We start from the raw sequence: 13,018 nt of genomic DNA, 5'->3' as shown, positions 1-13,018 counted from the left end.
TTGGGAAAGTCAGGTGCGCTCAGGGTGTTTAGATTTGCCATTTCCTCCACCTGGGGGAACATTTTTCTCCTAGATGTCCAAAGGGTTGACTCCCTCCTCCTCCTTCAAGTATCTACTCAGATGTCAGCTCCTCAGTGACCAACATGATAAAAATGGACATGTGCATGTGCTAAGTCTCTTCAGCCATGTCCAACTCTTTTGCAACCCCATGGACTATAGCCCGCCAGACTCCTTTTCATAGGGATTCTCCAGGCAAGAATACTGGAGTGGATTGCCATGCCCTCCTCCAGGGGATCTTCCCAACCCAGGGATCAAACCCAAGTCTCCTGTGGCTCCTGCATTATAAGCAGATTCTTTATCACTGAGCCACTAGAGAAGCCCCCAAATGGATACATGCCCCCATACTCCTTATCCCCCTTCTCTGCTTTCCTTTTCTCCATATTCCACATACTTGCCTGATATTGTACTCATTTATGTTGTTTGTTGTCTAGAATAAAGTTCCAAGTGGGTAGTGCTTTCTGTCTCTTTCATTCACTGCTCTATACTATATATACTAAGCATCCAATAAATACATTAAACCAATGAATTAACCTATTAATTTCATTATGATTCAGTGTTTTATCAACTGTTCATGAGGACTGGATCAGGAACAGCAAGGAAATATCAGGTCCTTTAAATATCATTGACACTACTGAAAGCCAGGTAGAAAAGTCCTGGTTTAGAGCATATACTTTATAATCAGATATGGGTGCAAACCCACCTCTATCACCTTCTGGCCATGTTATGGAGGGAATGTTACTTAAGCTCCCTATGACTGAGATTTTTCATCTATAAAATGTATGTGAAGGCTCTTAGATTACTGATAAAATTGAAGGCAAAATGCATATAAAGTTCTTAACATGGGATGTGGCACATAATTAGTGGTTTATAACCATCATCATCATTATAGCAATATGATCAGAATAACTAGAAAAATAGGTAGATTAGTCCCTTGGGATTCTTTATACTTGTTTGTGTACCTAACCCAGTTGGCCCGAATGTGTCTGAACTCAATGTATAAAGCACTGAACTTCTTTCAATTTACACTCGAAAAACAACTAGGAGGTTAATGGTGGGCTTCCCTGGTGGCTCAGACAGTAAAGAGTCTGCCCGCAATGCAGGAGACCAGGGTTCAAGCCTTGGGTCAGAAAGATCCTCTGGAGAAAGGAATGGCAATCCACGCCAGTATTCTTGTCTGAAAATTCCCATGGACAGAGGAGCCTGGTGGGTTACAGTCCATGGCATCACAAAGAATCGGACACAACTGAACGACTACGCTTTCAGGAGGTTAATGGAACTGTTGTGTATCTTGGTGGCGGTAGTGTTTACACGGTTGTATGTCTTTGTCAAAATTCACAGGACTCAACAATGCAAAGGGTGAATTGTACTTCATGAAAGATATGACATTTCAAAACAACAAATGGGAGCATTAGTGCAAATGTGTGGAACCAACTGTAGTATCAGAATTAATTCCTTGCTTTTCCCCAATAAGGAGCAAAAATCACAGGGGAGAAGCTAATGACATCGGAGGTAAGGAATTTGGCCCTCAATGCACAGGAGACATGAAATGGCTATGCTTGCCTAAGTCCAAGTAAAAACACTTATTTCAAAATAAAAACAAAACACAGGATAGCATTGCAAAGCAATAAAGTGCCTCTCGTCTCTCTCTTATATCAACTCTAACAGAAAAGTGGCAGCTACCAGCCTCAATCCAAACACATGAAGCAGCCTTATTATAATACATATATAATTTTATGCTTCTCAATGCATTAGAAACAAGTGTCAATTAATCTACAAACAGTTTGGGGACTTCCCAGGTGGTCCGTTGGTTAACAATCTGCCTTCCAATGCAGGGGATGCAGGTTCAATCCCTGGTCAGGGAACTATTAATAAAATCCCACATGCTGCAGTGCAAGTAAGCCCGTGCTCTGCAACTCTGGAACTTACGTGCCACAACTAGAGAAGCCATCGTGCCACAGTGAAGAGTCCACGTGCCACAGCCAGGACCTGACGCAGACAAATACATAAAATAAACACTTTTTTAAAATCTAAAAACCGTTCTTAGATATGACACCACTCAGTAACTTTCATGGCTATATGCCAAAGCAACATATCCAAACGTTTACCATTCTTTTGATGCATTAACTAGGGACCCATAGTTAAAAGAAAACTTCTAGACTTTAATGATATTGCCAGGCCTAACGAAATTTACACACATATATATATATATATATATCAATGAGTAGAAAATACATGGTTTTTTTAAATATGCGTCTATAGTTAAATGTTAAAGTTATAGTTTTCTCAAACATGAAGGCAGCTATAGTTTCCCATGTGGCTACCTACAATGCTGTCAGTGGGGAGGAGAGAAATCTAAGCCTTTGTTTTTAAAAGAGATTCTATGTAAAGGTAAGCTTCTATTTAATTCATTTATTATTAGTTTTCCCTAAATTTTTGGCCATACTGACTGGCTGCCAAATAAAGAGGAACAAATTAAAGAACAATTGAGAGTTATTTGCTTAAAGCTAATAACCAAACTTTATAGACAATTTCTCATTACCACGTACTTAGAAGAAAAGAAAAATCAACAATTGGTATTTTCTAATCCCTGTTTAAATACTCAGCCAAGATTACTCAGAGATTTAGCTAGACATGCTAAATGAATACGGCAGAAACAAGGCCCAATTGAATTGAATTTGAACAGCTGCCTGTGGTGTCTAGACCATAAATGATACTGTATTTCAAAAACAAAATGCTTAATGGTTAAGTATTTCCAGGGCCCAAGATAGAAGCACAAAGTGAACTCATTTCTTTGTAGGCTGTTGGAGTTCCCCAGATATTTTTAAACACCTGTTTCAAGGATATATTTTTGTGTGTTTAAATGGTAAACAGATTCAAATCAAGGAATAAGGTCACTATGACATGGGTTGAATTCCTAAACTGACATGTATAGGAGGGTAATTGGTAAGGGTAGAAATTTTTTTTTCCTAGAGAAAGTAATCCAAATGCAATTTAATAAAAGGCAGATGGCAAATTGGAGAGAGTTTAGTATTATAGAATATGTGCAGTTCATTTTTTAAAAACTATTTGTAAACACCCGATCAAGTATGATTTTTATACTTCAAACCACTGAGATTAATACAAAGCAGAGCAGTTTACAGACAATTCTGCTCCTTGTGATAAAGATTTCCATCTTGGGTACAGATTAGCTCCACTGCCAGTGGCGTAAGAGCTTCAGGATTCGCCAGAATCTCCTACAGTATTGTTCCTGTTCAGTCACTCAGTCAAGCCTAACTCTTATGACCCCATGGACTGCAGCACACCAGGTTACCTTGTCCTGCACCATTTCCTGAAGTTTGCTCAAACTCATGTCCATTGAATGGGTGATGCTATCCAACCATCTCATCCTCTGCTGCCCCCTTCTCTTCCTGCCCTCAGTCTTTTCCAGCATCAGGGTCTTTTCCAATGAGGGTCTTCTTCACATTAGGTGGCCAAAGCATTGGAGCTTCAGCTTCAGCATCAGTACACAGTATGGTCATGGCTTAAAATAGTTTCAAAGCAGACAAGACAGGTGCGTATAAAAATAGAAGTAGGGTCCTCAGAGCCCCTATGGGATCTTCCTCTATGCAACATGGAAGGTCACCTAACAGTTAAGTATTTCACACATCTCTGATCCCACCAATTATAAAAAGGCATGGTGAATTTGCAGAATATTCAAAGCAAATCAATACAGATAATTGAAGGGTTGGAAAACAGACAAAGACAGAAAGAGCCAGCTTTTCCCCTGTTTCCTCAGGGCAGGGATTTTGCATCCCGTTTTGCTCGAGCAGTGAGTAAAACATATAAGGTGAAGTGAGTCCTTTGTAAAAACCTGTTGGTTAACCTACGAGTAAAAATGTAAAGAACATACTGCTGCTGCTGCTGCTGCTAAGTCACTTCAGTCGTGTCCGACTCTGTGCAACCCCATCAACGGCAGCCCACCAGGCTATACTGGAGTGGGGTGCCATTGCCTTCTCCGAAAGAACATAATAACAGTCTTAAAGGAAGGATTACTGCTACTGCTGCTGCTAAGTCGCTTCAGTCGTGTCCGACTCTAGCAACCCCATGGACTGCAGCCCACCAGGCTCCTCCATCCATGGGATTTTCCAGGCAAGAGTACTGGAGTGGGGTGCCATTGCCTTCTCTGAAAGAACATAATAACAGTCTTAAGGAAGGATTACTGCTACTGTTACTGCTAAGTCGCTTCAGTCGTGTCCGACTCTGTGCGACCCCATAGACGGCAGCCCACCAGGCTCCCCCGTCCCTGGGATTCTCCAGGCAAGAACACTGGAGTGTGTTGCCATTTCCTTCTCCAATGCATGAAAGTAAAAAGTGAAAGTGAAGTCGCTCAGTCGTGTCCGACTTTTAGCAACCCCGTGGACTGCAGCCCACCAGGCTCCTCCATCCATGGGATTTTCCAGGCAAGAGTACTGGAGTGGGGTGCCATTGCCTTCTCTGTAAGGAAGGATAAGGATCACTATTTCCTAAAAATGGTAACTGACTGTTTCTGCCTTTACCCAGAAGAAAAGCTATGACAAACCTAGACAGAATATGAAAAAGCAGATACATCACTTTGCCAACAAAGGTCTGTATAGTGAAAGATATGGCTTTTCCAGTAGTCATGTACATATGTGAGAGTTGGACCATAAAGAATGCTGAGCACCAAAGAACTGATGTTTTTGAACTGTGGTGCTGGAGAAGACTCTTGAGAGTCCCTTCGACAGCAAGGAGATCAAACCAGTCAATCCTAAAGGAAATCAATCCTGAATATTCATTGGAAGGACTGATGCTGAAGTTGAAGCTCCATATTTTGACGACCTGATGTGAAGAAGTGACTCTTTGGAAAAGACCCAGAAACTGGGGAAGGTTGAGGGCAAGAGGAGAAGGGGTCAACAGATGGTTGGATGGCATCCCCAACTCAATGGACATGAGTTTGGGCAAACTCTGGGAGATACTGAAGGACAGGAAATCCTTGTGTGCTGCAGTCCACGGGGTTGCAAAGAGTCGGGCACGACTTGGCTAGTTAATGACAACAACCCATGATATAGAGCAAAGATGGAAGACAAAAGCCAGTTATGATAGGTTAGGATTCATCAACAGGGTGACCAACTTGTTCCAGTTCAATCAAGACTTCCCCAGTTTTAACAATAAAAGTCCTATCCAAGTGAGACATAAAATATCACCTGCCATATTAGTAACTTAAGGACATTGCAGTCATTGGTCATTACATTAGTAAAAGTGAAACTCACTCAGTCATGTCCAACTCTGCAACCTCATGGACTATACAGTCCTTGAAATTCTCTAAGCCAGAATACTGGAGTGGGTAGCCTTTCCCTTCTTTAAGGTATCTTCCCAACCCAGGGATTGAACCCAGGTCTCCCACATTGCAGGCAGATTCTTTACCAGCTGAGCCACAGTGGGAAACATAAGCATACTGGAGTGGGTAGCCTATCCCTTCTCCAGTGGATCTTCCTGACCCAGGAATTGAACGGGAGTCTCCTGCATTGCAGATGGATTCTTTTACTAACTGAGCTATCAGGGAAGCCCTGGTCATCACATTATGGCCACCCAATGGTGAACCCTGAGGGGACTCAGGACGGAAACCAAAGAATGCCCTCCATCTAGCGGTCATCACATAGTAGTCACCCCAGATGGTACAGCCTGAGGAATCTCAGGATGAAAAAACAAGGATGCTACTAAACCAAACTCCCAGCCACCATATAGAATGGATAAACAACGAACTGTATAGCACAGAGAGCTATATTCAATATCCTGCTGCTGCTGCTAAGTCACTTCAGTCATGTCCGATTCTGTGCGACCCCAGAGATGGCAGCCCACCAGGCTCCCCCATCCCTGGGATTCTCCAGGCAAGAACACTGGAGTGGGTTGCCATTTCCTTCTCCAATGCATGAAAGTGAAAAGTGAAAGTGAAGTCACTCAGTCGTGTCCGACCCTTCGCAACCCCATGGACTGCAGCCTACCAGGCTCCTCTGTCCATGGGATTTTCCAGGCAAGAGTACTGAAGTGGGTCGCCAGTGCCTTCTCTGATTCAATATCCTGAGATAAACCATAATGGAAAAGAATATAGAAAAGAAAATATATGTGTGTATAACTGAATCACTTTGCTGTACAGCAGAAATTAACACAACATTGAAATCAACTATACTTCAATTTTAAAAAACTTTTTTAAAAATAAATAAATACAGGATATTGGCTCCAGATAGCTAAAGAATTATTGCAATGAGCCCAAACTCTTGAATCTTTCCATACACAGAAAAGCACTAAATTCTTTCACTGGAGATTTCTAGTTTTCTCTATAATTAACAATAATCTTTTGATGTTCCAACTGCCTGCACTTTGTTGCATAAATTCCTATGTATTCTGGCTCCCTTCCTTGTCTCCCCAGAACAGTTTTCCCAGAGTTATTTACGATGCTGTCTCCCAGGTGTGAAGTTCTAAGAATGCCCACAGAATAAAACATAACTCTCAAGTTTTCCATTGTGCCTTTTTTTAGTCGACATGGGAAACCCCATAACTCTTGGGGTACCAGACAGTAGGTCATCCAGCCCTGGAGATGCTTAAAACCGATAAGATTCTTATCTGACTGGGAGAATGTGGGCAAATCCTACTGGAATGCAAGGAAGAAAAACTCAGTGCCCTTGCATAGGGTTTTCCATGCGCACAATTCTACCCGTGTCATTACTTAAACAATGATCAGTTATCGGGGCAATCGTAAGACAGTGATAACAATAGTACTGATTTTATTTCTACCTGTCAAAGTGAGTTTGTGCTGGCATTAGCTCATCAGAACCCCATGAAATTTGTGTTTTAACCTTGAGCAGAAGAGCTAAATTCATCCCCCCATCATATGGAAATAAATGTGAACCCCAAAAAGGAGGATAATGATTACTTGTAGTTGCCTAACAAGCCAGTCTATGCTAGGTCCTGCTTGAGGTTGATTAGGCCAACTAAAACATGGCTGAGCCGTTAACAGCAGGGCTTGGAATCATGCAAGTCTGGGGACACGTGCTTATTACTGAAGAAATGGCCTTGGACAAACTACAAAACTCTCTAGGCATCTGTTTCCTCACCTATAAAATGGAGATAATGTCATTACCTGGTCATAATAAGTTTATAACACTTTCTTTTAGTGAGCCTTCCTGCAAAGTGATGGTGTAATGGAACACAGGTCTATGAAATCAGAACATAATTGGGCTCAGGAATTGAGGTCTCTGGTTAAAATAGCTGACATTTTAAATATTTTCTATGTGTCAGAAATTTTCTCAGCACTTATCATGCATCATACATTGAATATAACAATGCTATGAAAAGTATTATTCTCATCTTCATTTTATAGATTAGAGAAGTATAAAAAATTTTTAAGTATTTTGCCTAAAATCACATAGGTAAAAACCAGCAGAGTTCATATTCAGATCTTAGCAATGCAACCCCAGAACCTATACTTGTAAATACAACACTATACTGTCCCTGGTCTATTTTCAAATGACCTGTGAGGTATGCATGAATAGCATACTCTTTAAAAAGAAATAAATAAATACAATTTCTCTCAGTAAAACTTTTAATATGTTTTATTGGCCATAAGGTCAAGGTTAAATTCTATGACAAGTACCAAAAATACTATATTTTGTTGATTACAGGAGGAACTGTTCACACTTGCAGATACAATTTGAAGTGATAAATACTTAGTACATCCAATCTAGTTTTCATCTAACCCAAAACTCACTTCTATTAGCACAATGTGTTATATGTGCCATGTGCTAAATAGCTATTGACCAATTTTTCAGACAGCTCCTGTTTGAATATTCCAGGTTCAGTTCAGTTCAGTTGCTCCTTCATGTCCGACTCTATGCGACCCCATAGATGGCAGCCCACCAGGCTACCCCGTCCCTGGAATTCTCCAGGCAAGAACACTGGAGTGGGTTGCCATTTCCTTCTCCAACGCATGAAAGTGAAAAATGAAAGTGAAGTCGCTCAGTCGTGTCCAACTCCTAGCGACCCCATGGACTGCAGCCCACCAGGCTCCTCTGTCCGTGGGATTTTCCAGGCAAGAGTACTGGAGTGGGGTGCCATTGCCTTCTCTGATAAAATACCTAAGAAGATATAAAAATAATATTACACAAACACCTTCAGAAAAGAGAGAAGAAAATATTTCAGTTGTTTGGACCAGCCTGAAACCTTATATCAAAACTTGACAAAGACATTTCAAGAAGAAGTACAGACAAATATTCTTCAGAAACACAGATATGAATATCCTTAACAAAATATTAGCAATGAAACCTTTGAGTATGTAAAATGGATAATACATCATGACCAAGGGGGTCGTTACTGCAATGACATAGTAATGCAAAGTTGGTTCAACATTCAATATACAATTACTGTATTTTATTATATCAACAGACCAGACAAGGAAAACCATACATACAATCTGGAATATATGCAGAGAAAGCATTTGACAAAGTTAAAAATCCATTCTTGACAAAAATTCTCAGTAACCTAAGAATAGATGGGAACTTTCTCAATGTGATAAAGGACCTTTGCAGAAGGCCTATAGTTAGTATCATAATTAGTGGGGAAATACTGACTGCTTCCCCATCTCACTACTTTTCAAACTAATTTTTAAAAAGAAGAACAAAGCTGAAGGATTTATGCTACCTAATTTCAAGAAAAACTATAAAACTACAATAATAAAGATAGTAGCTATGACATGGGATAAATAAAATAGATCACGGAAGCAAAACAGAGGGTTCATCAATAAACTCAGTCATGTGGTCAATTGCTTTTCATCATGACGAGGTAATTCAAAGGAGAAAGGATAATCTTTCCAACTGGCTATCCATATGGGAAAAATCACCATCACCTCTTATACTCTAGTTTCTGTTAAGAAGTCTTAAGAATACAGAAAGTCTTATTTTTGCTCCTTTACTCACGGTAATAGTTGGTAAAATTATCTAGTTACCCATTACCATGAGTAGAAATGTGTCATAATTTCAAAGATCACATTTTATTCCTGTATTTTTTCTAACATTTTAATGTATTTTTCTTATTTTTTCAGCTTCATATTCTATTTATATATTATGTTATACATAATTATATTGTATTTCAGATAACTTCAGCATCTGAAGTCCTTGGTTTAGACCCCATTTGCGACCCCGTGGACTGTAGCCCACCAGGTTCCTCTCTCCATGGGATTCTCCAGGCAAGATTATTGGAGTGAGTTGCCAATATTAGTGGGTTCCTCTCCAGAGGAAGCCCTTGAGGGCATAAATTTATTATTTTTCCTAACTCTCATCACTTGTTTCTTCCTTTTTTTTCTAGGGGTAATAGATTTGATTTTTAAATTTTAATCTGTGGAACTCTGGATCTAGTATGCTTTTCTAAAAAGAGACTTGTGTCTGCTTCTACAGGATGTAAGATTACCTTATGTATTCTGGAAGGACATTTAATTAGTGTATTAACTTGGGTTTTGTGAATTACACTAGTAACATAAAGTTAGACTCCAGGCCCATTTAAGAGTAGATGCATGCATTCATTCTGTTATTTCAGTCATGTCTGACTCTTTGTGACCCTACGGATTGTAGCCCACTAGATCCCTGTGTGGAGAAGGCAATGGCAACCCACTCCAGTACTCTTGCCTGGAAAATCCCATGGGTGGAGCAGCCTGGTAGACTGCAGTCCATGGGGTCGCTAAGAGTCGGACACGACTGAGCCACTTCACTTTCACTTTTCACTTTCATGCATTGGAGAAGGAAATGGCAACCCACTCCAGCATTCTTGCCTGGAGAATCCCAGGGATGGGGGAGCCTGGTGGGCTGCCATCTATGGGGTCGCACAGAGTTGGACACGACTGAAGTGACTTAGCAGCAGCAGCAGCAGACCCCTGTGTCCATAGGATTCTCCAGACACAAAAACTGGAGTGGATTGCCATTTCCTTCTCCAGGGGATCTTCCCAACCCAGGGATCAAACCCACATCTCTTATATCTCCTGCATTGGCAGGTGGGTTCTTTACCACTAGTGCCACCTGGGAAGCCCAAAAACAGAGACAGGGACAAATAAGTTTAATTTCAGCTTTGTGCAAGCAGAGATTTTTATGGCCACATTTTCACTGAAGGCATAGTCCCTTCAAGGGGCCCAAGATTCTAGGAAGGTCTTAAGTTTGACTGCTCTCCTTATAGATCCACTTGGGTTCTCCCAGTATCTGTCATTGCCATCAAAATCCTTGACTTTGACTTTTGCTGCCAAGGTAGTCTGAAATTCTTTTAACCCACCACTCTTGTTTCAGCTAGTTAATATATGCTTGCTATACTCTTTTCTCTTTTTTCTGTTCCTTAAAAGGTTCTCTTCCTTCTTTGTGATGTAAGCAATACATTAAAAGTGGTTTGGAGGTACTTTCCTATGGTTCAGTGGTTAAGAATAGACCTTGCAGTGCAGGGGCCATGGGTTCAATACCTGGTCAGGGAACTAAGATCCCGGAGAAACTAAGCTCAAGCACCACAACTACTGAGCTTGAGTCCACAACTAGAGAGTCTGTGCTCTGCAAGAAAAGATCCTGATGACAGACAAAACAAAGATTCCGTGTGCCACAACTAAGACCTCACACAGCCAAATAAATAAATACAATATTTAGGGGGGGAAATGGTTTTGCTGTTGTTGGAGAAGGCAATGGCACCCCACTCCAGTACTCTTGCCTGGAAACTCCCATGGATGGAGAAGCCTGGTAGGCTGCAGTCCATGGGGTCACACAGAGTCGGACACGACTGAAGCGACAGCAGCAGCAGCTGTTGTTGTTGCTTACACCACCTACCTAGTTTTCACTATGAGGATTTTTAGACTATGTAATCCATCCCTGGGTTTCCCAGGTGGCTTGGTGGTGAAGAATCAGCCTACCAATGCAGGAGACACAGAAGATGCTGGTTCGATCCCCAGGTCAGAAGATCCCCTGGAGAAGGAAATGGCAACTGACTTCAGTATTCTTGCCTGGAGAAGTCTATGGACAGAGGAGGCTGGCAGGCTACAATCTGTAAAGTCGCAAAGAGTCAGACACAGTTGAGCAACTGAACACACAATCCATCCCTACTGCTGGAAGTAGGATCACACACAACGGTTCAAGTAACTTTAACACTCCTTTCAATCAGTCAATCAATTCAGTCTCTCAGTCACGTCCGACTCTTCGCGACCCCATGAACCGCAGCACGCCAGGCCTCCCTGTCCATCACCAACTCCCAGGGTCCACCCAAACCCATGTCATGGAGTCAGTGATGCCATCCAACCATCTCATCCTCTGTCATCCCCTTCTCCTCCTGCCCTCAATCTTTCCCAGCATCAGGGTCTTTTCTAATGAGTCAGCTCTTCGCAATAAGTGGCCAAAGTATTGGAGTTTCAGCTTCAACATCAGTCCTTCCAATGAACACCCAGGACTGATCTCCTTTAGGATGGACTGGTTAGATCTCCTGGCAGTCCAAGGGACTCTCAAGAGTCTTCTCCAACACCACAGTTCAAAAGCATCAATAACACTGATTTTAACTTGGCTCTTCTCTTTACACTGATCCTTCAGAAAAGCAATGGAGTGAAGCAAGTCCTGTCTTTAGATTAGACTCCTTCCAAGTGACACCACAAAGGCCTTAACATGAAGCGAGGAGGAGAAAAAGAACCCCCAAAATATTTTATGTGAAGACACCTATAGACCTCTGACAACATCTCCAAACTAGACTATTTGCAGGCTTCCATCTCAGGTTCTTCACAGATGGTGAGGCAACATTCACAGATGACTCATGTCGACTTCACGCATGATATTCTGATTGGGAGAATTTTTCGTTTCATTTGTGAGCCGAAGTATACCTTCCTCACTACTAGTAGGGACTCCACATGATGTTTATTAGATGTCATAGCTCCTTTAAATATAAATCCTTGGTATCATTCAGTTCATTTCAGTTGCTCAGTCGTGTTTGACTCTTTGTGACTCCATGGACTGCAGCACACTAGGCTTCCCTGTCCATCACACACTCCCAGAGTTTGCTCAAACCCTTGTCCATCAAGTCGGTGATACTATCCAAGCAGCATCATTAGTGACCCCTTTAAACACCATTGTGTTTTTTCTATTCCAATTGCCTTTTGTGTTCCTTTCACAGAGCCAGTAGTTCACTCAACTACATAAAATTTACTAAAAGGTCTTTCTTTCAGTCACTTCTAATGACTCTAATAATAAGTCTAGCCATGATAACTCCTGTAACTGCTTATTAAGTAGACAAAACCAAATGCAAAATTCATCTTTCTGGTATGTCTGTTGCAATGAGATATAAGGAGAATATACAGACATCTGCTGCAGTTAGAGCAAACTGGAAAAACTCTGGAGATTAACTGTATTGGACACCAACTTGGAAATATATCAGTATTGTAAGTTTAGAAAAATGAAATCCAGTTTTGCTACCCATCTCAGTTTTGCCAATTCAAATATAAATACATGTGGTAGCAATCAATGTCTATGGATTTTCTAGGCTACTATTAAAATGAATGCATTTATTTACAATGGTATACTTTATGTAAAACTTCTATTGTTTAAAATTCTAATTGTTAAAATATAAAGATTTAGACACTTGAAATAGGGGGTGCTGGCAAAATGAAGAGGATAAAGGAGAAGGTGAGAAAAAAAATAGGAAGAATGTCTGAAAAATGTGAAATGTGTAAAAATGTGAAAGAAGGAAAAAGAAAAAGAGAAAGCATAAAATGGGATAAAAAGAATTTGGGGTGGGACAGAGAAGTAGTCTGAGAGTAAGAGAAATTGGAGATTGAGAATCAACAGAAACTGTATTGGCTTAGCCAAAAAGTTCACACAGGTTTTTCCACAACATCTTTCTGGTAAAAGCAACAAAATTATGCTGAGTTTGTAAGTTAGTTATCTGTATGTAAATCACCACCAACCTA

General features: G+C 40.9%; 1 long non-coding RNA gene across 1 annotated transcript in view; it reads right to left on the bottom strand.

The window, feature by feature from the left end:
• Positions 1-13,018, bottom strand: part of LOC109567128 (uncharacterized) — a 223,535-nt gene that overhangs the window by 169,162 nt on the left and 41,355 nt on the right. The window contains exon 3 of the long non-coding RNA XR_002181970.2: positions 1,987-2,046. This is a non-coding gene — a long non-coding RNA (uncharacterized lncRNA). The remainder of the gene's footprint in view (positions 1-1,986; positions 2,047-13,018) is intronic.

Source organism: Bos indicus, chromosome 12 (genome assembly GCF_029378745.1).
Source record: "Bos indicus isolate NIAB-ARS_2022 breed Sahiwal x Tharparkar chromosome 12, NIAB-ARS_B.indTharparkar_mat_pri_1.0, whole genome shotgun sequence".
NCBI lineage: Eukaryota > Metazoa > Chordata > Mammalia > Artiodactyla > Bovidae > Bos > Bos indicus.
This window is presented reverse-complemented; position numbering and strand designations above follow the sequence as displayed.